At 53.1% G+C, this 21,774-nt stretch overlaps 71 non-coding genes across 71 annotated transcripts; 30 read left to right on the top strand and 41 right to left on the bottom strand.

Annotated features, from left to right (window-relative positions):
- Nucleotides 1–378: 378 nt before the first annotated feature.
- Trnar-acg lies at nucleotides 379–451 on the top strand. The gene has a single exon. It is a non-coding gene; the product is annotated as a tRNA-Arg (tRNA).
- Nucleotides 452–738: 287 nt separating this feature from the next.
- Trnam-cau lies at nucleotides 739–810 on the top strand. Its single transcript has one exon. It is a non-coding gene; the product is annotated as a tRNA-Met (tRNA).
- Nucleotides 811–1,055: 245 nt separating this feature from the next.
- Nucleotides 1,056–1,127, bottom strand: Trnad-guc. Its single transcript has one exon. It is a non-coding gene; the product is annotated as a tRNA-Asp (tRNA).
- Nucleotides 1,128–1,234: 107 nt separating this feature from the next.
- Trnad-guc lies at nucleotides 1,235–1,306 on the bottom strand. The gene has a single exon. It is a non-coding gene; the product is annotated as a tRNA-Asp (tRNA).
- Nucleotides 1,307–1,413: 107 nt separating this feature from the next.
- On the bottom strand, nucleotides 1,414–1,505 carry Trnai-uau. The gene is given in 2 exon segments: nucleotides 1,414–1,449; nucleotides 1,468–1,505. It is a non-coding gene; the product is annotated as a tRNA-Ile (tRNA).
- A 378-nt stretch (nucleotides 1,506–1,883) lies between these two features.
- Nucleotides 1,884–1,956, top strand: Trnar-acg. The gene has a single exon. It is a non-coding gene; the product is annotated as a tRNA-Arg (tRNA).
- Nucleotides 1,957–2,243: 287 nt separating this feature from the next.
- Trnam-cau lies at nucleotides 2,244–2,315 on the top strand. The gene has a single exon. It is a non-coding gene; the product is annotated as a tRNA-Met (tRNA).
- A 245-nt stretch (nucleotides 2,316–2,560) lies between these two features.
- On the bottom strand, nucleotides 2,561–2,632 carry Trnad-guc. Its single transcript has one exon. It is a non-coding gene; the product is annotated as a tRNA-Asp (tRNA).
- A 107-nt stretch (nucleotides 2,633–2,739) lies between these two features.
- Nucleotides 2,740–2,811, bottom strand: Trnad-guc. Its single transcript has one exon. It is a non-coding gene; the product is annotated as a tRNA-Asp (tRNA).
- Nucleotides 2,812–2,918: 107 nt separating this feature from the next.
- Nucleotides 2,919–3,010, bottom strand: Trnai-uau. The gene is given in 2 exon segments: nucleotides 2,919–2,954; nucleotides 2,973–3,010. It is a non-coding gene; the product is annotated as a tRNA-Ile (tRNA).
- Nucleotides 3,011–3,388: 378 nt separating this feature from the next.
- Trnar-acg lies at nucleotides 3,389–3,461 on the top strand. The gene has a single exon. It is a non-coding gene; the product is annotated as a tRNA-Arg (tRNA).
- Nucleotides 3,462–3,748: 287 nt separating this feature from the next.
- Trnam-cau lies at nucleotides 3,749–3,820 on the top strand. The gene has a single exon. It is a non-coding gene; the product is annotated as a tRNA-Met (tRNA).
- A 245-nt stretch (nucleotides 3,821–4,065) lies between these two features.
- Nucleotides 4,066–4,137, bottom strand: Trnad-guc. The gene has a single exon. It is a non-coding gene; the product is annotated as a tRNA-Asp (tRNA).
- A 107-nt stretch (nucleotides 4,138–4,244) lies between these two features.
- Nucleotides 4,245–4,316, bottom strand: Trnad-guc. Its single transcript has one exon. It is a non-coding gene; the product is annotated as a tRNA-Asp (tRNA).
- Nucleotides 4,317–4,423: 107 nt separating this feature from the next.
- Trnai-uau lies at nucleotides 4,424–4,515 on the bottom strand. The gene is given in 2 exon segments: nucleotides 4,424–4,459; nucleotides 4,478–4,515. It is a non-coding gene; the product is annotated as a tRNA-Ile (tRNA).
- A 378-nt stretch (nucleotides 4,516–4,893) lies between these two features.
- Trnar-acg lies at nucleotides 4,894–4,966 on the top strand. Its single transcript has one exon. It is a non-coding gene; the product is annotated as a tRNA-Arg (tRNA).
- A 287-nt stretch (nucleotides 4,967–5,253) lies between these two features.
- Nucleotides 5,254–5,325, top strand: Trnam-cau. The gene has a single exon. It is a non-coding gene; the product is annotated as a tRNA-Met (tRNA).
- A 245-nt stretch (nucleotides 5,326–5,570) lies between these two features.
- Trnad-guc lies at nucleotides 5,571–5,642 on the bottom strand. Its single transcript has one exon. It is a non-coding gene; the product is annotated as a tRNA-Asp (tRNA).
- A 107-nt stretch (nucleotides 5,643–5,749) lies between these two features.
- Trnad-guc lies at nucleotides 5,750–5,821 on the bottom strand. Its single transcript has one exon. It is a non-coding gene; the product is annotated as a tRNA-Asp (tRNA).
- Nucleotides 5,822–5,928: 107 nt separating this feature from the next.
- Trnai-uau lies at nucleotides 5,929–6,020 on the bottom strand. The gene is given in 2 exon segments: nucleotides 5,929–5,964; nucleotides 5,983–6,020. It is a non-coding gene; the product is annotated as a tRNA-Ile (tRNA).
- A 378-nt stretch (nucleotides 6,021–6,398) lies between these two features.
- On the top strand, nucleotides 6,399–6,471 carry Trnar-acg. The gene has a single exon. It is a non-coding gene; the product is annotated as a tRNA-Arg (tRNA).
- A 287-nt stretch (nucleotides 6,472–6,758) lies between these two features.
- Trnam-cau lies at nucleotides 6,759–6,830 on the top strand. Its single transcript has one exon. It is a non-coding gene; the product is annotated as a tRNA-Met (tRNA).
- A 245-nt stretch (nucleotides 6,831–7,075) lies between these two features.
- On the bottom strand, nucleotides 7,076–7,147 carry Trnad-guc. Its single transcript has one exon. It is a non-coding gene; the product is annotated as a tRNA-Asp (tRNA).
- Nucleotides 7,148–7,254: 107 nt separating this feature from the next.
- Nucleotides 7,255–7,326, bottom strand: Trnad-guc. Its single transcript has one exon. It is a non-coding gene; the product is annotated as a tRNA-Asp (tRNA).
- A 107-nt stretch (nucleotides 7,327–7,433) lies between these two features.
- On the bottom strand, nucleotides 7,434–7,525 carry Trnai-uau. The gene is given in 2 exon segments: nucleotides 7,434–7,469; nucleotides 7,488–7,525. It is a non-coding gene; the product is annotated as a tRNA-Ile (tRNA).
- Nucleotides 7,526–7,903: 378 nt separating this feature from the next.
- Nucleotides 7,904–7,976, top strand: Trnar-acg. Its single transcript has one exon. It is a non-coding gene; the product is annotated as a tRNA-Arg (tRNA).
- Nucleotides 7,977–8,263: 287 nt separating this feature from the next.
- On the top strand, nucleotides 8,264–8,335 carry Trnam-cau. The gene has a single exon. It is a non-coding gene; the product is annotated as a tRNA-Met (tRNA).
- A 245-nt stretch (nucleotides 8,336–8,580) lies between these two features.
- Nucleotides 8,581–8,652, bottom strand: Trnad-guc. The gene has a single exon. It is a non-coding gene; the product is annotated as a tRNA-Asp (tRNA).
- Nucleotides 8,653–8,759: 107 nt separating this feature from the next.
- Nucleotides 8,760–8,831, bottom strand: Trnad-guc. Its single transcript has one exon. It is a non-coding gene; the product is annotated as a tRNA-Asp (tRNA).
- Nucleotides 8,832–8,938: 107 nt separating this feature from the next.
- Nucleotides 8,939–9,030, bottom strand: Trnai-uau. Its single transcript is given in 2 exon segments — nucleotides 8,939–8,974; nucleotides 8,993–9,030. It is a non-coding gene; the product is annotated as a tRNA-Ile (tRNA).
- Nucleotides 9,031–9,408: 378 nt separating this feature from the next.
- Nucleotides 9,409–9,481, top strand: Trnar-acg. Its single transcript has one exon. It is a non-coding gene; the product is annotated as a tRNA-Arg (tRNA).
- A 287-nt stretch (nucleotides 9,482–9,768) lies between these two features.
- On the top strand, nucleotides 9,769–9,840 carry Trnam-cau. The gene has a single exon. It is a non-coding gene; the product is annotated as a tRNA-Met (tRNA).
- A 245-nt stretch (nucleotides 9,841–10,085) lies between these two features.
- On the bottom strand, nucleotides 10,086–10,157 carry Trnad-guc. The gene has a single exon. It is a non-coding gene; the product is annotated as a tRNA-Asp (tRNA).
- A 107-nt stretch (nucleotides 10,158–10,264) lies between these two features.
- On the bottom strand, nucleotides 10,265–10,336 carry Trnad-guc. Its single transcript has one exon. It is a non-coding gene; the product is annotated as a tRNA-Asp (tRNA).
- Nucleotides 10,337–10,443: 107 nt separating this feature from the next.
- On the bottom strand, nucleotides 10,444–10,535 carry Trnai-uau. Its single transcript is given in 2 exon segments — nucleotides 10,444–10,479; nucleotides 10,498–10,535. It is a non-coding gene; the product is annotated as a tRNA-Ile (tRNA).
- Nucleotides 10,536–10,913: 378 nt separating this feature from the next.
- On the top strand, nucleotides 10,914–10,986 carry Trnar-acg. The gene has a single exon. It is a non-coding gene; the product is annotated as a tRNA-Arg (tRNA).
- A 287-nt stretch (nucleotides 10,987–11,273) lies between these two features.
- Trnam-cau lies at nucleotides 11,274–11,345 on the top strand. The gene has a single exon. It is a non-coding gene; the product is annotated as a tRNA-Met (tRNA).
- Nucleotides 11,346–11,590: 245 nt separating this feature from the next.
- Trnad-guc lies at nucleotides 11,591–11,662 on the bottom strand. The gene has a single exon. It is a non-coding gene; the product is annotated as a tRNA-Asp (tRNA).
- A 107-nt stretch (nucleotides 11,663–11,769) lies between these two features.
- On the bottom strand, nucleotides 11,770–11,841 carry Trnad-guc. Its single transcript has one exon. It is a non-coding gene; the product is annotated as a tRNA-Asp (tRNA).
- Nucleotides 11,842–11,948: 107 nt separating this feature from the next.
- Trnai-uau lies at nucleotides 11,949–12,040 on the bottom strand. Its single transcript is given in 2 exon segments — nucleotides 11,949–11,984; nucleotides 12,003–12,040. It is a non-coding gene; the product is annotated as a tRNA-Ile (tRNA).
- Nucleotides 12,041–12,418: 378 nt separating this feature from the next.
- On the top strand, nucleotides 12,419–12,491 carry Trnar-acg. The gene has a single exon. It is a non-coding gene; the product is annotated as a tRNA-Arg (tRNA).
- A 287-nt stretch (nucleotides 12,492–12,778) lies between these two features.
- Nucleotides 12,779–12,850, top strand: Trnam-cau. The gene has a single exon. It is a non-coding gene; the product is annotated as a tRNA-Met (tRNA).
- A 245-nt stretch (nucleotides 12,851–13,095) lies between these two features.
- Trnad-guc lies at nucleotides 13,096–13,167 on the bottom strand. Its single transcript has one exon. It is a non-coding gene; the product is annotated as a tRNA-Asp (tRNA).
- A 107-nt stretch (nucleotides 13,168–13,274) lies between these two features.
- Trnad-guc lies at nucleotides 13,275–13,346 on the bottom strand. The gene has a single exon. It is a non-coding gene; the product is annotated as a tRNA-Asp (tRNA).
- Nucleotides 13,347–13,453: 107 nt separating this feature from the next.
- On the bottom strand, nucleotides 13,454–13,545 carry Trnai-uau. The gene is given in 2 exon segments: nucleotides 13,454–13,489; nucleotides 13,508–13,545. It is a non-coding gene; the product is annotated as a tRNA-Ile (tRNA).
- Nucleotides 13,546–13,923: 378 nt separating this feature from the next.
- Nucleotides 13,924–13,996, top strand: Trnar-acg. Its single transcript has one exon. It is a non-coding gene; the product is annotated as a tRNA-Arg (tRNA).
- Nucleotides 13,997–14,283: 287 nt separating this feature from the next.
- Nucleotides 14,284–14,355, top strand: Trnam-cau. Its single transcript has one exon. It is a non-coding gene; the product is annotated as a tRNA-Met (tRNA).
- Nucleotides 14,356–14,600: 245 nt separating this feature from the next.
- On the bottom strand, nucleotides 14,601–14,672 carry Trnad-guc. The gene has a single exon. It is a non-coding gene; the product is annotated as a tRNA-Asp (tRNA).
- Nucleotides 14,673–14,779: 107 nt separating this feature from the next.
- On the bottom strand, nucleotides 14,780–14,851 carry Trnad-guc. Its single transcript has one exon. It is a non-coding gene; the product is annotated as a tRNA-Asp (tRNA).
- Nucleotides 14,852–14,958: 107 nt separating this feature from the next.
- Trnai-uau lies at nucleotides 14,959–15,050 on the bottom strand. Its single transcript is given in 2 exon segments — nucleotides 14,959–14,994; nucleotides 15,013–15,050. It is a non-coding gene; the product is annotated as a tRNA-Ile (tRNA).
- Nucleotides 15,051–15,428: 378 nt separating this feature from the next.
- Nucleotides 15,429–15,501, top strand: Trnar-acg. Its single transcript has one exon. It is a non-coding gene; the product is annotated as a tRNA-Arg (tRNA).
- A 287-nt stretch (nucleotides 15,502–15,788) lies between these two features.
- Trnam-cau lies at nucleotides 15,789–15,860 on the top strand. The gene has a single exon. It is a non-coding gene; the product is annotated as a tRNA-Met (tRNA).
- Nucleotides 15,861–16,105: 245 nt separating this feature from the next.
- Nucleotides 16,106–16,177, bottom strand: Trnad-guc. Its single transcript has one exon. It is a non-coding gene; the product is annotated as a tRNA-Asp (tRNA).
- A 107-nt stretch (nucleotides 16,178–16,284) lies between these two features.
- Nucleotides 16,285–16,356, bottom strand: Trnad-guc. The gene has a single exon. It is a non-coding gene; the product is annotated as a tRNA-Asp (tRNA).
- A 107-nt stretch (nucleotides 16,357–16,463) lies between these two features.
- Nucleotides 16,464–16,555, bottom strand: Trnai-uau. Its single transcript is given in 2 exon segments — nucleotides 16,464–16,499; nucleotides 16,518–16,555. It is a non-coding gene; the product is annotated as a tRNA-Ile (tRNA).
- A 378-nt stretch (nucleotides 16,556–16,933) lies between these two features.
- Trnar-acg lies at nucleotides 16,934–17,006 on the top strand. Its single transcript has one exon. It is a non-coding gene; the product is annotated as a tRNA-Arg (tRNA).
- A 287-nt stretch (nucleotides 17,007–17,293) lies between these two features.
- On the top strand, nucleotides 17,294–17,365 carry Trnam-cau. The gene has a single exon. It is a non-coding gene; the product is annotated as a tRNA-Met (tRNA).
- A 245-nt stretch (nucleotides 17,366–17,610) lies between these two features.
- Nucleotides 17,611–17,682, bottom strand: Trnad-guc. The gene has a single exon. It is a non-coding gene; the product is annotated as a tRNA-Asp (tRNA).
- A 107-nt stretch (nucleotides 17,683–17,789) lies between these two features.
- Nucleotides 17,790–17,881, bottom strand: Trnai-uau. Its single transcript is given in 2 exon segments — nucleotides 17,790–17,825; nucleotides 17,844–17,881. It is a non-coding gene; the product is annotated as a tRNA-Ile (tRNA).
- Nucleotides 17,882–18,259: 378 nt separating this feature from the next.
- On the top strand, nucleotides 18,260–18,332 carry Trnar-acg. The gene has a single exon. It is a non-coding gene; the product is annotated as a tRNA-Arg (tRNA).
- A 287-nt stretch (nucleotides 18,333–18,619) lies between these two features.
- Trnam-cau lies at nucleotides 18,620–18,691 on the top strand. Its single transcript has one exon. It is a non-coding gene; the product is annotated as a tRNA-Met (tRNA).
- A 245-nt stretch (nucleotides 18,692–18,936) lies between these two features.
- Trnad-guc lies at nucleotides 18,937–19,008 on the bottom strand. The gene has a single exon. It is a non-coding gene; the product is annotated as a tRNA-Asp (tRNA).
- Nucleotides 19,009–19,115: 107 nt separating this feature from the next.
- Trnad-guc lies at nucleotides 19,116–19,187 on the bottom strand. Its single transcript has one exon. It is a non-coding gene; the product is annotated as a tRNA-Asp (tRNA).
- A 107-nt stretch (nucleotides 19,188–19,294) lies between these two features.
- On the bottom strand, nucleotides 19,295–19,386 carry Trnai-uau. Its single transcript is given in 2 exon segments — nucleotides 19,295–19,330; nucleotides 19,349–19,386. It is a non-coding gene; the product is annotated as a tRNA-Ile (tRNA).
- A 378-nt stretch (nucleotides 19,387–19,764) lies between these two features.
- Nucleotides 19,765–19,837, top strand: Trnar-acg. Its single transcript has one exon. It is a non-coding gene; the product is annotated as a tRNA-Arg (tRNA).
- Nucleotides 19,838–20,124: 287 nt separating this feature from the next.
- Nucleotides 20,125–20,196, top strand: Trnam-cau. The gene has a single exon. It is a non-coding gene; the product is annotated as a tRNA-Met (tRNA).
- Nucleotides 20,197–20,441: 245 nt separating this feature from the next.
- Nucleotides 20,442–20,513, bottom strand: Trnad-guc. Its single transcript has one exon. It is a non-coding gene; the product is annotated as a tRNA-Asp (tRNA).
- Nucleotides 20,514–20,620: 107 nt separating this feature from the next.
- On the bottom strand, nucleotides 20,621–20,692 carry Trnad-guc. The gene has a single exon. It is a non-coding gene; the product is annotated as a tRNA-Asp (tRNA).
- Nucleotides 20,693–20,799: 107 nt separating this feature from the next.
- On the bottom strand, nucleotides 20,800–20,891 carry Trnai-uau. The gene is given in 2 exon segments: nucleotides 20,800–20,835; nucleotides 20,854–20,891. It is a non-coding gene; the product is annotated as a tRNA-Ile (tRNA).
- Nucleotides 20,892–21,269: 378 nt separating this feature from the next.
- Nucleotides 21,270–21,342, top strand: Trnar-acg. The gene has a single exon. It is a non-coding gene; the product is annotated as a tRNA-Arg (tRNA).
- A 287-nt stretch (nucleotides 21,343–21,629) lies between these two features.
- On the top strand, nucleotides 21,630–21,701 carry Trnam-cau. Its single transcript has one exon. It is a non-coding gene; the product is annotated as a tRNA-Met (tRNA).
- The last annotated feature ends 73 nt before the right edge of the window (nucleotides 21,702–21,774 follow it).

Genomic DNA, 21,774 nt, shown 5'->3' with positions numbered 1-21,774 from the left:
TACAACAGAGTGCTTTCAGTTAGCGGTATTCACTTTGCTGCAAACCAGTGGTGGCCACAGAAACATACGATCGCCACCTGATGCCATACTGCGACTTTGGCACCTGACTACCAATGCTTCGTGCTATTCTTGTTTCATATGCTACGCTTACATGCACATCAACCGGCTCTCGTCGTCGAGAAAACGTGGGAAAACGCGCGCCTTGCCTTCTGCTACCTGTCGAACAGCGAGAGCAGATGCGTGGCAAGCTCTAAGCTCTGCAGGCGCACTGCGGCCACGCAGCTGCACGAAAGGTACCTTCCTTGGGAGCTTGCTCAGCCATGGAGAACACGTTTCTTAGCGAATTGCACTTGTCTCGTAGAAAGAAATGCTGCCACTGGCCCTGTGGCGCAACGGATAACGCGTCTGACTACGGATCAGAAGATTCCAGGTTCGAATCCTGGCAGGGTCGGCGTTTTGTTAGTTGCCGACGCGTAGCTGGGCAGTGGATTTCGTATGTCGCCGCACCGTGGAGTGCTTTGTTGCTCCTGTGCATCTCGCAGCTGCATGTCGAGTCGATCGTGGTAAATATCGCTGCCTGCAAGCGTCAGCGTAGCGTCAGTCGAGCAAAGTCGAGACAAGTCAAGCTGAGAGCTGTAGGAGATGATACGCAATTAAATACAGGCGTGTGAAAGCGACGCAGACAACACTTTCCAAGTGTCCCACGTCACGTGGCGAAGAGCCGGCGCTACCCCAGGCAGCAGAGTGGCGCAGTGGAAGCGTGCTGGGCCCATAACCCAGAGGTCCGTGGATCGAAACCACGCTCTGCTAAAATTATTTCTTTTGCGGACTGTGCCGAGCTCGATTATTACGCCCACAGCGTCGGCTGGGGTGCTTTGATACAGCGTTAACAGCATTCCCCGCAATTCTGAAATGTGAAGAATGCGAGAACCACTTCCTAAGTTGTAGCATTTTTTAAGATTTTGCGCCAACTACACTCCACGATCGCAAAGTTAATGCTCTTACGACCCACATACGCGCAACACTCGAACAGGGTTGTGAGATAAAAATCGCATCTCCCCGGCGGGGAATCGAACCCCGGTCTCCCGCGTGACAGGCGGGGATACTAACCACTATACTACCGAGGATGCGCTGTAGACAGGTGCCTGTGTGCGAGAGATATGGTGCTAGTAGCCGCAAACGACCTACACTAAGTTCAGCGAGTGATAGAGCAGCAATTAAAAATCGGATGTGCCTCCCCGGCGGGGAATCGAACCCCGGTCTCCCGCGTGACAGGCGGGGATACTAACCACTATACTACCGAGGAAGACGCAGCTAGCGTCTCGAATGCACAATTATGTTACTCAAATAGCTGATACATCTCAAACCTAGCCTCCTGTTGCTGTCAGAGACAGCTGCTAAGAAATAAAAGTATGCCCCAGGTGAGGCTCGAACTCACAACCCCGGCATTGCACACGGCTACTGCCTTATAAGTACCGTGCGCTAACCAATTGCGCCACTGGGGCTACAACAGAGTGCTTTCAGTTAGCGGTATTCACTTTGCTGCAAACCAGTGGTGGCCACAGAAACATACGATCGCCACCTGATGCCATACTGCGACTTTGGCACCTGACTACCAATGCTTCGTGCTATTCTTGTTTCATATGCTACGCTTACATGCACATCAACCGGCTCTCGTCGTCGAGAAAACGTGGGAAAACGCGCGCCTTGCCTTCTGCTACCTGTCGAACAGCGAGAGCAGATGCGTGGCAAGCTCTAAGCTCTGCAGGCGCACTGCGGCCACGCAGCTGCACGAAAGGTACCTTCCTTGGGAGCTTGCTCAGCCATGGAGAACACGTTTCTTAGCGAATTGCACTTGTCTCGTAGAAAGAAATGCTGCCACTGGCCCTGTGGCGCAACGGATAACGCGTCTGACTACGGATCAGAAGATTCCAGGTTCGAATCCTGGCAGGGTCGGCGTTTTGTTAGTTGCCGACGCGTAGCTGGGCAGTGGATTTCGTATGTCGCCGCACCGTGGAGTGCTTTGTTGCTCCTGTGCATCTCGCAGCTGCATGTCGAGTCGATCGTGGTAAATATCGCTGCCTGCAAGCGTCAGCGTAGCGTCAGTCGAGCAAAGTCGAGACAAGTCAAGCTGAGAGCTGTAGGAGATGATACGCAATTAAATACAGGCGTGTGAAAGCGACGCAGACAACACTTTCCAAGTGTCCCACGTCACGTGGCGAAGAGCCGGCGCTACCCCAGGCAGCAGAGTGGCGCAGTGGAAGCGTGCTGGGCCCATAACCCAGAGGTCCGTGGATCGAAACCACGCTCTGCTAAAATTATTTCTTTTGCGGACTGTGCCGAGCTCGATTATTACGCCCACAGCGTCGGCTGGGGTGCTTTGATACAGCGTTAACAGCATTCCCCGCAATTCTGAAATGTGAAGAATGCGAGAACCACTTCCTAAGTTGTAGCATTTTTTAAGATTTTGCGCCAACTACACTCCACGATCGCAAAGTTAATGCTCTTACGACCCACATACGCGCAACACTCGAACAGGGTTGTGAGATAAAAATCGCATCTCCCCGGCGGGGAATCGAACCCCGGTCTCCCGCGTGACAGGCGGGGATACTAACCACTATACTACCGAGGATGCGCTGTAGACAGGTGCCTGTGTGCGAGAGATATGGTGCTAGTAGCCGCAAACGACCTACACTAAGTTCAGCGAGTGATAGAGCAGCAATTAAAAATCGGATGTGCCTCCCCGGCGGGGAATCGAACCCCGGTCTCCCGCGTGACAGGCGGGGATACTAACCACTATACTACCGAGGAAGACGCAGCTAGCGTCTCGAATGCACAATTATGTTACTCAAATAGCTGATACATCTCAAACCTAGCCTCCTGTTGCTGTCAGAGACAGCTGCTAAGAAATAAAAGTATGCCCCAGGTGAGGCTCGAACTCACAACCCCGGCATTGCACACGGCTACTGCCTTATAAGTACCGTGCGCTAACCAATTGCGCCACTGGGGCTACAACAGAGTGCTTTCAGTTAGCGGTATTCACTTTGCTGCAAACCAGTGGTGGCCACAGAAACATACGATCGCCACCTGATGCCATACTGCGACTTTGGCACCTGACTACCAATGCTTCGTGCTATTCTTGTTTCATATGCTACGCTTACATGCACATCAACCGGCTCTCGTCGTCGAGAAAACGTGGGAAAACGCGCGCCTTGCCTTCTGCTACCTGTCGAACAGCGAGAGCAGATGCGTGGCAAGCTCTAAGCTCTGCAGGCGCACTGCGGCCACGCAGCTGCACGAAAGGTACCTTCCTTGGGAGCTTGCTCAGCCATGGAGAACACGTTTCTTAGCGAATTGCACTTGTCTCGTAGAAAGAAATGCTGCCACTGGCCCTGTGGCGCAACGGATAACGCGTCTGACTACGGATCAGAAGATTCCAGGTTCGAATCCTGGCAGGGTCGGCGTTTTGTTAGTTGCCGACGCGTAGCTGGGCAGTGGATTTCGTATGTCGCCGCACCGTGGAGTGCTTTGTTGCTCCTGTGCATCTCGCAGCTGCATGTCGAGTCGATCGTGGTAAATATCGCTGCCTGCAAGCGTCAGCGTAGCGTCAGTCGAGCAAAGTCGAGACAAGTCAAGCTGAGAGCTGTAGGAGATGATACGCAATTAAATACAGGCGTGTGAAAGCGACGCAGACAACACTTTCCAAGTGTCCCACGTCACGTGGCGAAGAGCCGGCGCTACCCCAGGCAGCAGAGTGGCGCAGTGGAAGCGTGCTGGGCCCATAACCCAGAGGTCCGTGGATCGAAACCACGCTCTGCTAAAATTATTTCTTTTGCGGACTGTGCCGAGCTCGATTATTACGCCCACAGCGTCGGCTGGGGTGCTTTGATACAGCGTTAACAGCATTCCCCGCAATTCTGAAATGTGAAGAATGCGAGAACCACTTCCTAAGTTGTAGCATTTTTTAAGATTTTGCGCCAACTACACTCCACGATCGCAAAGTTAATGCTCTTACGACCCACATACGCGCAACACTCGAACAGGGTTGTGAGATAAAAATCGCATCTCCCCGGCGGGGAATCGAACCCCGGTCTCCCGCGTGACAGGCGGGGATACTAACCACTATACTACCGAGGATGCGCTGTAGACAGGTGCCTGTGTGCGAGAGATATGGTGCTAGTAGCCGCAAACGACCTACACTAAGTTCAGCGAGTGATAGAGCAGCAATTAAAAATCGGATGTGCCTCCCCGGCGGGGAATCGAACCCCGGTCTCCCGCGTGACAGGCGGGGATACTAACCACTATACTACCGAGGAAGACGCAGCTAGCGTCTCGAATGCACAATTATGTTACTCAAATAGCTGATACATCTCAAACCTAGCCTCCTGTTGCTGTCAGAGACAGCTGCTAAGAAATAAAAGTATGCCCCAGGTGAGGCTCGAACTCACAACCCCGGCATTGCACACGGCTACTGCCTTATAAGTACCGTGCGCTAACCAATTGCGCCACTGGGGCTACAACAGAGTGCTTTCAGTTAGCGGTATTCACTTTGCTGCAAACCAGTGGTGGCCACAGAAACATACGATCGCCACCTGATGCCATACTGCGACTTTGGCACCTGACTACCAATGCTTCGTGCTATTCTTGTTTCATATGCTACGCTTACATGCACATCAACCGGCTCTCGTCGTCGAGAAAACGTGGGAAAACGCGCGCCTTGCCTTCTGCTACCTGTCGAACAGCGAGAGCAGATGCGTGGCAAGCTCTAAGCTCTGCAGGCGCACTGCGGCCACGCAGCTGCACGAAAGGTACCTTCCTTGGGAGCTTGCTCAGCCATGGAGAACACGTTTCTTAGCGAATTGCACTTGTCTCGTAGAAAGAAATGCTGCCACTGGCCCTGTGGCGCAACGGATAACGCGTCTGACTACGGATCAGAAGATTCCAGGTTCGAATCCTGGCAGGGTCGGCGTTTTGTTAGTTGCCGACGCGTAGCTGGGCAGTGGATTTCGTATGTCGCCGCACCGTGGAGTGCTTTGTTGCTCCTGTGCATCTCGCAGCTGCATGTCGAGTCGATCGTGGTAAATATCGCTGCCTGCAAGCGTCAGCGTAGCGTCAGTCGAGCAAAGTCGAGACAAGTCAAGCTGAGAGCTGTAGGAGATGATACGCAATTAAATACAGGCGTGTGAAAGCGACGCAGACAACACTTTCCAAGTGTCCCACGTCACGTGGCGAAGAGCCGGCGCTACCCCAGGCAGCAGAGTGGCGCAGTGGAAGCGTGCTGGGCCCATAACCCAGAGGTCCGTGGATCGAAACCACGCTCTGCTAAAATTATTTCTTTTGCGGACTGTGCCGAGCTCGATTATTACGCCCACAGCGTCGGCTGGGGTGCTTTGATACAGCGTTAACAGCATTCCCCGCAATTCTGAAATGTGAAGAATGCGAGAACCACTTCCTAAGTTGTAGCATTTTTTAAGATTTTGCGCCAACTACACTCCACGATCGCAAAGTTAATGCTCTTACGACCCACATACGCGCAACACTCGAACAGGGTTGTGAGATAAAAATCGCATCTCCCCGGCGGGGAATCGAACCCCGGTCTCCCGCGTGACAGGCGGGGATACTAACCACTATACTACCGAGGATGCGCTGTAGACAGGTGCCTGTGTGCGAGAGATATGGTGCTAGTAGCCGCAAACGACCTACACTAAGTTCAGCGAGTGATAGAGCAGCAATTAAAAATCGGATGTGCCTCCCCGGCGGGGAATCGAACCCCGGTCTCCCGCGTGACAGGCGGGGATACTAACCACTATACTACCGAGGAAGACGCAGCTAGCGTCTCGAATGCACAATTATGTTACTCAAATAGCTGATACATCTCAAACCTAGCCTCCTGTTGCTGTCAGAGACAGCTGCTAAGAAATAAAAGTATGCCCCAGGTGAGGCTCGAACTCACAACCCCGGCATTGCACACGGCTACTGCCTTATAAGTACCATGCGCTAACCAATTGCGCCACTGGGGCTACAACAGAGTGCTTTCAGTTAGCGGTATTCACTTTGCTGCAAACCAGTGGTGGCCACAGAAACATACGATCGCCACCTGATGCCATACTGCGACTTTGGCACCTGACTACCAATGCTTCGTGCTATTCTTGTTTCATATGCTACGCTTACATGCACATCAACCGGCTCTCGTCGTCGAGAAAACGTGGGAAAACGCGCGCCTTGCCTTCTGCTACCTGTCGAACAGCGAGAGCAGATGCGTGGCAAGCTCTAAGCTCTGCAGGCGCACTGCGGCCACGCAGCTGCACGAAAGGTACCTTCCTTGGGAGCTTGCTCAGCCATGGAGAACACGTTTCTTAGCGAATTGCACTTGTCTCGTAGAAAGAAATGCTGCCACTGGCCCTGTGGCGCAACGGATAACGCGTCTGACTACGGATCAGAAGATTCCAGGTTCGAATCCTGGCAGGGTCGGCGTTTTGTTAGTTGCCGACGCGTAGCTGGGCAGTGGATTTCGTATGTCGCCGCACCGTGGAGTGCTTTGTTGCTCCTGTGCATCTCGCAGCTGCATGTCGAGTCGATCGTGGTAAATATCGCTGCCTGCAAGCGTCAGCGTAGCGTCAGTCGAGCAAAGTCGAGACAAGTCAAGCTGAGAGCTGTAGGAGATGATACGCAATTAAATACAGGCGTGTGAAAGCGACGCAGACAACACTTTCCAAGTGTCCCACGTCACGTGGCGAAGAGCCGGCGCTACCCCAGGCAGCAGAGTGGCGCAGTGGAAGCGTGCTGGGCCCATAACCCAGAGGTCCGTGGATCGAAACCACGCTCTGCTAAAATTATTTCTTTTGCGGACTGTGCCGAGCTCGATTATTACGCCCACAGCGTCGGCTGGGGTGCTTTGATACAGCGTTAACAGCATTCCCCGCAATTCTGAAATGTGAAGAATGCGAGAACCACTTCCTAAGTTGTAGCATTTTTTAAGATTTTGCGCCAACTACACTCCACGATCGCAAAGTTAATGCTCTTACGACCCACATACGCGCAACACTCGAACAGGGTTGTGAGATAAAAATCGCATCTCCCCGGCGGGGAATCGAACCCCGGTCTCCCGCGTGACAGGCGGGGATACTAACCACTATACTACCGAGGATGCGCTGTAGACAGGTGCCTGTGTGCGAGAGATATGGTGCTAGTAGCCGCAAACGACCTACACTAAGTTCAGCGAGTGATAGAGCAGCAATTAAAAATCGGATGTGCCTCCCCGGCGGGGAATCGAACCCCGGTCTCCCGCGTGACAGGCGGGGATACTAACCACTATACTACCGAGGAAGACGCAGCTAGCGTCTCGAATGCACAATTATGTTACTCAAATAGCTGATACATCTCAAACCTAGCCTCCTGTTGCTGTCAGAGACAGCTGCTAAGAAATAAAAGTATGCCCCAGGTGAGGCTCGAACTCACAACCCCGGCATTGCACACGGCTACTGCCTTATAAGTACCATGCGCTAACCAATTGCGCCACTGGGGCTACAACAGAGTGCTTTCAGTTAGCGGTATTCACTTTGCTGCAAACCAGTGGTGGCCACAGAAACATACGATCGCCACCTGATGCCATACTGCGACTTTGGCACCTGACTACCAATGCTTCGTGCTATTCTTGTTTCATATGCTACGCTTACATGCACATCAACCGGCTCTCGTCGTCGAGAAAACGTGGGAAAACGCGCGCCTTGCCTTCTGCTACCTGTCGAACAGCGAGAGCAGATGCGTGGCAAGCTCTAAGCTCTGCAGGCGCACTGCGGCCACGCAGCTGCACGAAAGGTACCTTCCTTGGGAGCTTGCTCAGCCATGGAGAACACGTTTCTTAGCGAATTGCACTTGTCTCGTAGAAAGAAATGCTGCCACTGGCCCTGTGGCGCAACGGATAACGCGTCTGACTACGGATCAGAAGATTCCAGGTTCGAATCCTGGCAGGGTCGGCGTTTTGTTAGTTGCCGACGCGTAGCTGGGCAGTGGATTTCGTATGTCGCCGCACCGTGGAGTGCTTTGTTGCTCCTGTGCATCTCGCAGCTGCATGTCGAGTCGATCGTGGTAAATATCGCTGCCTGCAAGCGTCAGCGTAGCGTCAGTCGAGCAAAGTCGAGACAAGTCAAGCTGAGAGCTGTAGGAGATGATACGCAATTAAATACAGGCGTGTGAAAGCGACGCAGACAACACTTTCCAAGTGTCCCACGTCACGTGGCGAAGAGCCGGCGCTACCCCAGGCAGCAGAGTGGCGCAGTGGAAGCGTGCTGGGCCCATAACCCAGAGGTCCGTGGATCGAAACCACGCTCTGCTAAAATTATTTCTTTTGCGGACTGTGCCGAGCTCGATTATTACGCCCACAGCGTCGGCTGGGGTGCTTTGATACAGCGTTAACAGCATTCCCCGCAATTCTGAAATGTGAAGAATGCGAGAACCACTTCCTAAGTTGTAGCATTTTTTAAGATTTTGCGCCAACTACACTCCACGATCGCAAAGTTAATGCTCTTACGACCCACATACGCGCAACACTCGAACAGGGTTGTGAGATAAAAATCGCATCTCCCCGGCGGGGAATCGAACCCCGGTCTCCCGCGTGACAGGCGGGGATACTAACCACTATACTACCGAGGATGCGCTGTAGACAGGTGCCTGTGTGCGAGAGATATGGTGCTAGTAGCCGCAAACGACCTACACTAAGTTCAGCGAGTGATAGAGCAGCAATTAAAAATCGGATGTGCCTCCCCGGCGGGGAATCGAACCCCGGTCTCCCGCGTGACAGGCGGGGATACTAACCACTATACTACCGAGGAAGACGCAGCTAGCGTCTCGAATGCACAATTATGTTACTCAAATAGCTGATACATCTCAAACCTAGCCTCCTGTTGCTGTCAGAGACAGCTGCTAAGAAATAAAAGTATGCCCCAGGTGAGGCTCGAACTCACAACCCCGGCATTGCACACGGCTACTGCCTTATAAGTACCGTGCGCTAACCAATTGCGCCACTGGGGCTACAACAGAGTGCTTTCAGTTAGCGGTATTCACTTTGCTGCAAACCAGTGGTGGCCACAGAAACATACGATCGCCACCTGATGCCATACTGCGACTTTGGCACCTGACTACCAATGCTTCGTGCTATTCTTGTTTCATATGCTACGCTTACATGCACATCAACCGGCTCTCGTCGTCGAGAAAACGTGGGAAAACGCGCGCCTTGCCTTCTGCTACCTGTCGAACAGCGAGAGCAGATGCGTGGCAAGCTCTAAGCTCTGCAGGCGCACTGCGGCCACGCAGCTGCACGAAAGGTACCTTCCTTGGGAGCTTGCTCAGCCATGGAGAACACGTTTCTTAGCGAATTGCACTTGTCTCGTAGAAAGAAATGCTGCCACTGGCCCTGTGGCGCAACGGATAACGCGTCTGACTACGGATCAGAAGATTCCAGGTTCGAATCCTGGCAGGGTCGGCGTTTTGTTAGTTGCCGACGCGTAGCTGGGCAGTGGATTTCGTATGTCGCCGCACCGTGGAGTGCTTTGTTGCTCCTGTGCATCTCGCAGCTGCATGTCGAGTCGATCGTGGTAAATATCGCTGCCTGCAAGCGTCAGCGTAGCGTCAGTCGAGCAAAGTCGAGACAAGTCAAGCTGAGAGCTGTAGGAGATGATACGCAATTAAATACAGGCGTGTGAAAGCGACGCAGACAACACTTTCCAAGTGTCCCACGTCACGTGGCGAAGAGCCGGCGCTACCCCAGGCAGCAGAGTGGCGCAGTGGAAGCGTGCTGGGCCCATAACCCAGAGGTCCGTGGATCGAAACCACGCTCTGCTAAAATTATTTCTTTTGCGGACTGTGCCGAGCTCGATTATTACGCCCACAGCGTCGGCTGGGGTGCTTTGATACAGCGTTAACAGCATTCCCCGCAATTCTGAAATGTGAAGAATGCGAGAACCACTTCCTAAGTTGTAGCATTTTTTAAGATTTTGCGCCAACTACACTCCACGATCGCAAAGTTAATGCTCTTACGACCCACATACGCGCAACACTCGAACAGGGTTGTGAGATAAAAATCGCATCTCCCCGGCGGGGAATCGAACCCCGGTCTCCCGCGTGACAGGCGGGGATACTAACCACTATACTACCGAGGATGCGCTGTAGACGGGTGCCTGTGTGCGAGAGATATGGTGCTAGTAGCCGCAAACGACCTACACTAAGTTCAGCGAGTGATAGAGCAGCAATTAAAAATCGGATGTGCCTCCCCGGCGGGGAATCGAACCCCGGTCTCCCGCGTGACAGGCGGGGATACTAACCACTATACTACCGAGGAAGACGCAGCTAGCGTCTCGAATGCACAATTATGTTACTCAAATAGCTGATACATCTCAAACCTAGCCTCCTGTTGCTGTCAGAGACAGCTGCTAAGAAATAAAAGTATGCCCCAGGTGAGGCTCGAACTCACAACCCCGGCATTGCACACGGCTACTGCCTTATAAGTACCGTGCGCTAACCAATTGCGCCACTGGGGCTACAACAGAGTGCTTTCAGTTAGCGGTATTCACTTTGCTGCAAACCAGTGGTGGCCACAGAAACATACGATCGCCACCTGATGCCATACTGCGACTTTGGCACCTGACTACCAATGCTTCGTGCTATTCTTGTTTCATATGCTACGCTTACATGCACATCAACCGGCTCTCGTCGTCGAGAAAACGTGGGAAAACGCGCGCCTTGCCTTCTGCTACCTGTCGAACAGCGAGAGCAGATGCGTGGCAAGCTCTAAGCTCTGCAGGCGCACTGCGGCCACGCAGCTGCACGAAAGGTACCTTCCTTGGGAGCTTGCTCAGCCATGGAGAACACGTTTCTTAGCGAATTGCACTTGTCTCGTAGAAAGAAATGCTGCCACTGGCCCTGTGGCGCAACGGATAACGCGTCTGACTACGGATCAGAAGATTCCAGGTTCGAATCCTGGCAGGGTCGGCGTTTTGTTAGTTGCCGACGCGTAGCTGGGCAGTGGATTTCGTATGTCGCCGCACCGTGGAGTGCTTTGTTGCTCCTGTGCATCTCGCAGCTGCATGTCGAGTCGATCGTGGTAAATATCGCTGCCTGCAAGCGTCAGCGTAGCGTCAGTCGAGCAAAGTCGAGACAAGTCAAGCTGAGAGCTGTAGGAGATGATACGCAATTAAATACAGGCGTGTGAAAGCGACGCAGACAACACTTTCCAAGTGTCCCACGTCACGTGGCGAAGAGCCGGCGCTACCCCAGGCAGCAGAGTGGCGCAGTGGAAGCGTGCTGGGCCCATAACCCAGAGGTCCGTGGATCGAAACCACGCTCTGCTAAAATTATTTCTTTTGCGGACTGTGCCGAGCTCGATTATTACGCCCACAGCGTCGGCTGGGGTGCTTTGATACAGCGTTAACAGCATTCCCCGCAATTCTGAAATGTGAAGAATGCGAGAACCACTTCCTAAGTTGTAGCATTTTTTAAGATTTTGCGCCAACTACACTCCACGATCGCAAAGTTAATGCTCTTACGACCCACATACGCGCAACACTCGAACAGGGTTGTGAGATAAAAATCGCATCTCCCCGGCGGGGAATCGAACCCCGGTCTCCCGCGTGACAGGCGGGGATACTAACCACTATACTACCGAGGATGCGCTGTAGACAGGTGCCTGTGTGCGAGAGATATGGTGCTAGTAGCCGCAAACGACCTACACTAAGTTCAGCGAGTGATAGAGCAGCAATTAAAAATCGGATGTGCCTCCCCGGCGGGGAATCGAACCCCGGTCTCCCGCGTGACAGGCGGGGATACTAACCACTATACTACCGAGGAAGACGCAGCTAGCGTCTCGAATGCACAATTATGTTACTCAAATAGCTGATACATCTCAAACCTAGCCTCCTGTTGCTGTCAGAGACAGCTGCTAAGAAATAAAAGTATGCCCCAGGTGAGGCTCGAACTCACAACCCCGGCATTGCACACGGCTACTGCCTTATAAGTACCGTGCGCTAACCAATTGCGCCACTGGGGCTACAACAGAGTGCTTTCAGTTAGCGGTATTCACTTTGCTGCAAACCAGTGGTGGCCACAGAAACATACGATCGCCACCTGATGCCATACTGCGACTTTGGCACCTGACTACCAATGCTTCGTGCTATTCTTGTTTCATATGCTACGCTTACATGCACATCAACCGGCTCTCGTCGTCGAGAAAACGTGGGAAAACGCGCGCCTTGCCTTCTGCTACCTGTCGAACAGCGAGAGCAGATGCGTGGCAAGCTCTAAGCTCTGCAGGCGCACTGCGGCCACGCAGCTGCACGAAAGGTACCTTCCTTGGGAGCTTGCTCAGCCATGGAGAACACGTTTCTTAGCGAATTGCACTTGTCTCGTAGAAAGAAATGCTGCCACTGGCCCTGTGGCGCAACGGATAACGCGTCTGACTACGGATCAGAAGATTCCAGGTTCGAATCCTGGCAGGGTCGGCGTTTTGTTAGTTGCCGACGCGTAGCTGGGCAGTGGATTTCGTATGTCGCCGCACCGTGGAGTGCTTTGTTGCTCCTGTGCATCTCGCAGCTGCATGTCGAGTCGATCGTGGTAAATATCGCTGCCTGCAAGCGTCAGCGTAGCGTCAGTCGAGCAAAGTCGAGACAAGTCAAGCTGAGAGCTGTAGGAGATGATACGCAATTAAATACAGGCGTGTGAAAGCGACGCAGACAACACTTTCCAAGTGTCCCACGTCACGTGGCGAAGAGCCGGCGCTACCCCAGGCAGCAGAGTGGCGCAGTGGAAGCGTGCTGGGCCCATAACCCAGAGGTCCGTGGATCGAAACCACGCTCTGCTAAAATTATTTCTTTTGCGGACTGTGCCGAGCTCGATTATTACGCCCACAGCGTCGGCTGGGGTGCTTTGATACAGCGTTAACAGCATTCCCCGCAATTCTGAAATGTGAAGAATGCGAGAACCACTTCCTAAGTTGTAGCATTTTTTAAGATTTTGCGCCAACTACACTCCACGATCGCAAAGTTAATGCTCTTACGACCCACATACGCGCAACACTCGAACAGGGTTGTGAGATAAAAATCGCATCTCCCCGGCGGGGAATCGAACCCCGGTCTCCCGCGTGACAGGCGGGGATACTAACCACTATACTACCGAGGATGCGCTGTAGACAGGTGCCTGTGTGCGAGAGATATGGTGCTAGTAGCCGCAAACGACCTACACTAAGTTCAGCGAGTGATAGAGCAGCAATTAAAAATCGGATGTGCCTCCCCGGCGGGGAATCGAACCCCGGTCTCCCGCGTGACAGGCGGGGATACTAACCACTATACTACCGAGGAAGACGCAGCTAGCGTCTCGAATGCACAATTATGTTACTCAAATAGCTGATACATCTCAAACCTAGCCTCCTGTTGCTGTCAGAGACAGCTGCTAAGAAATAAAAGTATGCCCCAGGTGAGGCTCGAACTCACAACCCCGGCATTGCACACGGCTACTGCCTTATAAGTACCGTGCGCTAACCAATTGCGCCACTGGGGCTACAACAGAGTGCTTTCAGTTAGCGGTATTCACTTTGCTGCAAACCAGTGGTGGCCACAGAAACATACGATCGCCACCTGATGCCATACTGCGACTTTGGCACCTGACTACCAATGCTTCGTGCTATTCTTGTTTCATATGCTACGCTTACATGCACATCAACCGGCTCTCGTCGTCGAGAAAACGTGGGAAAACGCGCGCCTTGCCTTCTGCTACCTGTCGAACAGCGAGAGCAGATGCGTGGCAAGCTCTAAGCTCTGCAGGCGCACTGCGGCCACGCAGCTGCACGAAAGGTACCTTCCTTGGGAGCTTGCTCAGCCATGGAGAACACGTTTCTTAGCGAATTGCACTTGTCTCGTAGAAAGAAATGCTGCCACTGGCCCTGTGGCGCAACGGATAACGCGTCTGACTACGGATCAGAAGATTCCAGGTTCGAATCCTGGCAGGGTCGGCGTTTTGTTAGTTGCCGACGCGTAGCTGGGCAGTGGATTTCGTATGTCGCCGCACCGTGGAGTGCTTTGTTGCTCCTGTGCATCTCGCAGCTGCATGTCGAGTCGATCGTGGTAAATATCGCTGCCTGCAAGCGTCAGCGTAGCGTCAGTCGAGCAAAGTCGAGACAAGTCAAGCTGAGAGCTGTAGGAGATGATACGCAATTAAATACAGGCGTGTGAAAGCGACGCAGACAACACTTTCCAAGTGTCCCACGTCACGTGGCGAAGAGCCGGCGCTACCCCAGGCAGCAGAGTGGCGCAGTGGAAGCGTGCTGGGCCCATAACCCAGAGGTCCGTGGATCGAAACCACGCTCTGCTAAAATTATTTCTTTTGCGGACTGTGCCGAGCTCGATTATTACGCCCACAGCGTCGGCTGGGGTGCTTTGATACAGCGTTAACAGCATTCCCCGCAATTCTGAAATGTGAAGAATGCGAGAACCACTTCCTAAGTTGTAGCATTTTTTAAGATTTTGCGCCAACTACACTCCACGATCGCAAAGTTAATGCTCTTACGACCCACATACGCGCAACACTCGAACAGGGTTGTGAGATAAAAATCGCATCTCCCCGGCGGGGAATCGAACCCCGGTCTCCCGCGTGACAGGCGGGGATACTAACCACTATACTACCGAGGATGCGCTGTAGACAGGTGCCTGTGTGCGAGAGATATGGTGCTAGTAGCCGCAAACGACCTACACTAAGTTCAGCGAGTGATAGAGCAGCAATTAAAAATCGGATGTGCCTCCCCGGCGGGGAATCGAACCCCGGTCTCCCGCGTGACAGGCGGGGATACTAACCACTACACTACCGAGGAAGACGCAGCTAGCGTCTCGAATGCACAATTATGTTACTCAAATAGCTGATACATCTCAAACCTAGCCTCCTGTTGCTGTCAGAGACAGCTGCTAAGAAATAAAAGTATGCCCCAGGTGAGGCTCGAACTCACAACCCCGGCATTGCACACGGCTACTGCCTTATAAGTACCGTGCGCTAACCAATTGCGCCACTGGGGCTACAACAGAGTGCTTTCAGTTAGCGGTATTCACTTTGCTGCAAACCAGTGGTGGCCACAGAAACATACGATCGCCACCTGATGCCATACTGCGACTTTGGCACCTGACTACCAATGCTTCGTGCTATTCTTGTTTCATATGCTACGCTTACATGCACATCAACCGGCTCTCGTCGTCGAGAAAACGTGGGAAAACGCGCGCCTTGCCTTCTGCTACCTGTCGAACAGCGAGAGCAGATGCGTGGCAAGCTCTAAGCTCTGCAGGCGCACTGCGGCCACGCAGCTGCACGAAAGGTACCTTCCTTGGGAGCTTGCTCAGCCATGGAGAACACGTTTCTTAGCGAATTGCACTTGTCTCGTAGAAAGAAATGCTGCCACTGGCCCTGTGGCGCAACGGATAACGCGTCTGACTACGGATCAGAAGATTCCAGGTTCGAATCCTGGCAGGGTCGGCGTTTTGTTAGTTGCCGACGCGTAGCTGGGCAGTGGATTTCGTATGTCGCCGCACCGTGGAGTGCTTTGTTGCTCCTGTGCATCTCGCAGCTGCATGTCGAGTCGATCGTGGTAAATATCGCTGCCTGCAAGCGTCAGCGTAGCGTCAGTCGAGCAAAGTCGAGACAAGTCAAGCTGAGAGCTGTAGGAGATGATACGCAATTAAATACAGGCGTGTGAAAGCGACGCAGACAACACTTTCCAAGTGTCCCACGTCACGTGGCGAAGAGCCGGCGCTACCCCAGGCAGCAGAGTGGCGCAGTGGAAGCGTGCTGGGCCCATAACCCAGAGGTCCGTGGATCGAAACCACGCTCTGCTAAAATTATTTCTTTTGCGGACTGTGCCGAGCTCGATTATTACGCCCACAGCGTCGGCTGGGGTGCTTTGATACAGCGTTAACAGCATTCCCCGCAATTCTGAAATGTGAAGAATGCGAGAACCACTTCCTAAGTTGTAGCATTTTTTAAGATTTTGCGCCAACTACACTCCACGATCGCAAAGTTAATGCTCTTACGACCCACATACGCGCAACACTCGAACAGGGTTGTGAGATAAAAATCGCATCTCCCCGGCGGGGAATCGAACCCCGGTCTCCCGCGTGACAGGCGGGGATACTAACCACTATACTACCGAGGATGCGCTGTAGACAGGTGCCTGTGTGCGAGAGATATGGTGCTAGTAGCCGCAAACGACCTACACTAAGTTCAGCGAGTGATAGAGCAGCAATTAAAAATCGGATGTGCCTCCCCGGCGGGGAATCGAACCCCGGTCTCCCGCGTGACAGGCGGGGATACTAACCACTATACTACCGAGGAAGACGCAGCTAGCGTCTCGAATGCACAATTATGTTACTCAAATAGCTGATACATCTCAAACCTAGCCTCCTGTTGCTGTCAGAGACAGCTGCTAAGAAATAAAAGTATGCCCCAGGTGAGGCTCGAACTCACAACCCCGGCATTGCACACGGCTACTGCCTTATAAGTACCGTGCGCTAACCAATTGCGCCACTGGGGCTACAACAGAGTGCTTTCAGTTAGCGGTATTCACTTTGCTGCAAACCAGTGGTGGCCACAGAAACATACGATCGCCACCTGATGCCATACTGCGACTTTGGCACCTGACTACCAATGCTTCGTGCTATTCTTGTTTCATATGCTACGCTTACATGCACATCAACCGGCTCTCGTCGTCGAGAAAACGTGGGAAAACGCGCGCCTTGCCTTCTGCTACCTGTCGAACAGCGAGAGCAGATGCGTGGCAAGCTCTAAGCTCTGCAGGCGCACTGCGGCCACGCAGCTGCACGAAAGGTACCTTCCTTGGGAGCTTGCTCAGCCATGGAGAACACGTTTCTTAGCGAATTGCACTTGTCTCGTAGAAAGAAATGCTGCCACTGGCCCTGTGGCGCAACGGATAACGCGTCTGACTACGGATCAGAAGATTCCAGGTTCGAATCCTGGCAGGGTCGGCGTTTTGTTAGTTGCCGACGCGTAGCTGGGCAGTGGATTTCGTATGTCGCCGCACCGTGGAGTGCTTTGTTGCTCCTGTGCATCTCGCAGCTGCATGTCGAGTCGATCGTGGTAAATATCGCTGCCTGCAAGCGTCAGCGTAGCGTCAGTCGAGCAAAGTCGAGACAAGTCAAGCTGAGAGCTGTAGGAGATGATACGCAATTAAATACAGGCGTGTGAAAGCGACGCAGACAACACTTTCCAAGTGTCCCACGTCACGTGGCGAAGAGCCGGCGCTACCCCAGGCAGCAGAGTGGCGCAGTGGAAGCGTGCTGGGCCCATAACCCAGAGGTCCGTGGATCGAAACCACGCTCTGCTAAAATTATTTCTTTTGCGGACTGTGCCGAGCTCGATTATTACGCCCACAGCGTCGGCTGGGGTGCTTTGATAAAGCGTTAACAGCATTCCCCGCAATTCTGAAATGTGAAGAATGCGAGAACCACTTCCTAAGTTGTAGCATTTTTTAAGATTTTGCGCCAACTACACTCCACGATCGCAAAGTTAATGCTCTTACGACCCACACACGCGCAACACTCGAACAGGGTTGTGAGATAAAAAACGCATCTCCCCGGCGGGGAATCGAACCCCGGTCTCCCGCGTGACAGGCGGGGATACTAACCACTATACTACCGAGGAAGACGCAGCTAGCGTCTCGAATGCACAATTATGTTACTCAAATAGCTGATACATCTCAAACCTAGCCTCCTGTTGCTGTCAGAGACAGCTGCTAAGAAATAAAAGTATGCCCCAGGTGAGGCTCGAACTCACAACCCCGGCATTGCACACGGCTACTGCCTTATAAGTACCGTGCGCTAACCAATTGCGCCACTGGGGCTACAACAGAGTGCTTTCAGTTAGCGGTATTCACTTTGCTGCAAACCAGTGGTGGCCACAGAAACATACGATCGCCACCTGATGCCATACTGCGACTTTGGCACCTGACTACCAATGCTTCGTGCTATTCTTGTTTCATATGCTACGCTTACATGCACATCAACCGGCTCTCGTCGTCGAGAAAACGTGGGAAAACGCGCGCCTTGCCTTCTGCTACCTGTCGAACAGCGAGAGCAGATGCGTGGCAAGCTCTAAGCTCTGCAGGCGCACTGCGGCCACGCAGCTGCACGAAAGGTACCTTCCTTGGGAGCTTGCTCAGCCATGGAGAACACGTTTCTTAGCGAATTGCACTTGTCTCGTAGAAAGAAATGCTGCCACTGGCCCTGTGGCGCAACGGATAACGCGTCTGACTACGGATCAGAAGATTCCAGGTTCGAATCCTGGCAGGGTCGGCGTTTTGTTAGTTGCCGACGCGTAGCTGGGCAGTGGATTTCGTATGTCGCCGCACCGTGGAGTGCTTTGTTGCTCCTGTGCATCTCGCAGCTGCATGTCGAGTCGATCGTGGTAAATATCGCTGCCTGCAAGCGTCAGCGTAGCGTCAGTCGAGCAAAGTCGAGACAAGTCAAGCTGAGAGCTGTAGGAGATGATACGCAATTAAATACAGGCGTGTGAAAGCGACGCAGACAACACTTTCCAAGTGTCCCACGTCACGTGGCGAAGAGCCGGCGCTACCCCAGGCAGCAGAGTGGCGCAGTGGAAGCGTGCTGGGCCCATAACCCAGAGGTCCGTGGATCGAAACCACGCTCTGCTAAAATTATTTCTTTTGCGGACTGTGCCGAGCTCGATTATTACGCCCACAGCGTCGGCTGGGGTGCTTTGATACAGCGTTAACAGCATTCCCCGCAATTCTGAAATGTGAAGAATGCGAGAACCACTTCCTAAGTTGTAGCATTTTTTAAGATTTTGCGCCAACTACACTCCACGATCGCAAAGTTAATGCTCTTACGACCCACATACGCGCAACACTCGAACAGGGTTGTGAGATAAAAATCGCATCTCCCCGGCGGGGAATCGAACCCCGGTCTCCCGCGTGACAGGCGGGGATACTAACCACTATACTACCGAGGATGCGCTGTAGACAGGTGCCTGTGTGCGAGAGATATGGTGCTAGTAGCCGCAAACGACCTACACTAAGTTCAGCGAGTGATAGAGCAGCAATTAAAAATCGGATGTGCCTCCCCGGCGGGGAATCGAACCCCGGTCTCCCGCGTGACAGGCGGGGATACTAACCACTATACTACCGAGGAAGACGCAGCTAGCGTCTCGAATGCACAATTATGTTACTCAAATAGCTGATACATCTCAAACCTAGCCTCCTGTTGCTGTCAGAGACAGCTGCTAAGAAATAAAAGTATGCCCCAGGTGAGGCTCGAACTCACAACCCCGGCATTGCACACGGCTACTGCCTTATAAGTACCGTGCGCTAACCAATTGCGCCACTGGGGCTACAACAGAGTGCTTTCAGTTAGCGGTATTCACTTTGCTGCAAACCAGTGGTGGCCACAGAAACATACGATCGCCACCTGATGCCATACTGCGACTTTGGCACCTGACTACCAATGCTTCGTGCTATTCTTGTTTCATATGCTACGCTTACATGCACATCAACCGGCTCTCGTCGTCGAGAAAACGTGGGAAAACGCGCGCCTTGCCTTCTGCTACCTGTCGAACAGCGAGAGCAGATGCGTGGCAAGCTCTAAGCTCTGCAGGCGCACTGCGGCCACGCAGCTGCACGAAAGGTACCTTCCTTGGGAGCTTGCTCAGCCATGGAGAACACGTTTCTTAGCGAATTGCACTTGTCTCGTAGAAAGAAATGCTGCCACTGGCCCTGTGGCGCAACGGATAACGCGTCTGACTACGGATCAGAAGATTCCAGGTTCGAATCCTGGCAGGGTCGGCGTTTTGTTAGTTGCCGACGCGTAGCTGGGCAGTGGATTTCGTATGTCGCCGCACCGTGGAGTGCTTTGTTGCTCCTGTGCATCTCGCAGCTGCATGTCGAGTCGATCGTGGTAAATATCGCTGCCTGCAAGCGTCAGCGTAGCGTCAGTCGAGCAAAGTCGAGACAAGTCAAGCTGAGAGCTGTAGGAGATGATACGCAATTAAATACAGGCGTGTGAAAGCGACGCAGACAACACTTTCCAAGTGTCCCACGTCACGTGGCGAAGAGCCGGCGCTACCCCAGGCAGCAGAGTGGCGCAGTGGAAGCGTGCTGGGCCCATAACCCAGAGGTCCGTGGATCGAAACCACGCTCTGCTAAAATTATTTCTTTTGCGGACTGTGCCGAGCTCGATTATTACGCCCACAGCGTCGGCTGGGGTGCTTTGATACAGCGTTAACAGCATTCCCCGCAATTCTGAAATGTGAAGAATGCGAGAACCACTTCCTAAGTTGTAGCATTTTTTAAGATTTTGCGCCAACTACACTCCACGATCGCAAAGTTAATGCTCTTACGACCCACATACGCGCAACACTCGAACAGGGTTGTGAGATAAAAATCGCATCTCCCCGGCGGGGAATCGAACCCCGGTCTCCCGCGTGACAGGCGGGGATACTAACCACTATACTACCGAGGATGCGCTGTAGACAGGTGCCTGTGTGCGAGAGATATGGTGCTAGTAGCCGCAAACGACCTACACTAAGTTCAGCGAGTGATAGAGCAGCAATTAAAAATCGGATGTGCCTCCCCGGCGGGGAATCGAACCCCGGTCTCCCGCGTGACAGGCGGGGATACTAACCACTATACTACCGAGGAAGACGCAGCTAGCGTCTCGAATGCACAATTATGTTACTCAAATAGCTGATACATCTCAAACCTAGCCTCCTGTTGCTGTCAGAGACAGCTGCTAAGAAATAAAAGTATGCCCCAGGTGAGGCTCGAACTCACAACCCCGGCATTGCACACGGCTACTGCCTTATAAGTACCGTGCGCTAACCAATTGCGCCACTGGGGCTACAACAGAGTGCTTTCAGTTAGCGGTATTCACTTTGCTGCAAACCAGTGGTGGCCACAGAAACATACGATCGCCACCTGATGCCATACTGCGACTTTGGCACCTGACTACCAATGCTTCGTGCTATTCTTGTTTCATATGCTACGCTTACATGCACATCAACCGGCTCTCGTCGTCGAGAAAACGTGGGAAAACGCGCGCCTTGCCTTCTGCTACCTGTCGAACAGCGAGAGCAGATGCGTGGCAAGCTCTAAGCTCTGCAGGCGCACTGCGGCCACGCAGCTGCACGAAAGGTACCTTCCTTGGGAGCTTGCTCAGCCATGGAGAACACGTTTCTTAGCGAATTGCACTTGTCTCGTAGAAAGAAATGCTGCCACTGGCCCTGTGGCGCAACGGATAACGCGTCTGACTACGGATCAGAAGATTCCAGGTTCGAATCCTGGCAGGGTCGGCGTTTTGTTAGTTGCCGACGCGTAGCTGGGCAGTGGATTTCGTATGTCGCCGCACCGTGGAGTGCTTTGTTGCTCCTGTGCATCTCGCAGCTGCATGTCGAGTCGATCGTGGTAAATATCGCTGCCTGCAAGCGTCAGCGTAGCGTCAGTCGAGCAAAGTCGAGACAAGTCAAGCTGAGAGCTGTAGGAGATGATACGCAATTAAATACAGGCGTGTGAAAGCGACGCAGACAACACTTTCCAAGTGTCCCACGTCACGTGGCGAAGAGCCGGCGCTACCCCAGGCAGCAGAGTGGCGCAGTGGAAGCGTGCTGGGCCCATAACCCAGAGGTCCGTGGATCGAAACCACGCTCTGCTAAAATTATTTCTTTTGCGGACTGTGCCGAGCTCGATTATTACGCCCACAGCGTCGGCTGGGGTGCTTTGATACA

This window comes from Schistocerca americana, unplaced genomic scaffold (genome assembly GCF_021461395.2).
Source record: "Schistocerca americana isolate TAMUIC-IGC-003095 unplaced genomic scaffold, iqSchAmer2.1 HiC_scaffold_282, whole genome shotgun sequence".
Lineage (NCBI taxonomy): Eukaryota > Metazoa > Arthropoda > Insecta > Orthoptera > Acrididae > Schistocerca > Schistocerca americana.
Note: the sequence above shows the minus strand (reverse complement) of the source record. Positions and strands in the feature narration are given on the sequence as shown.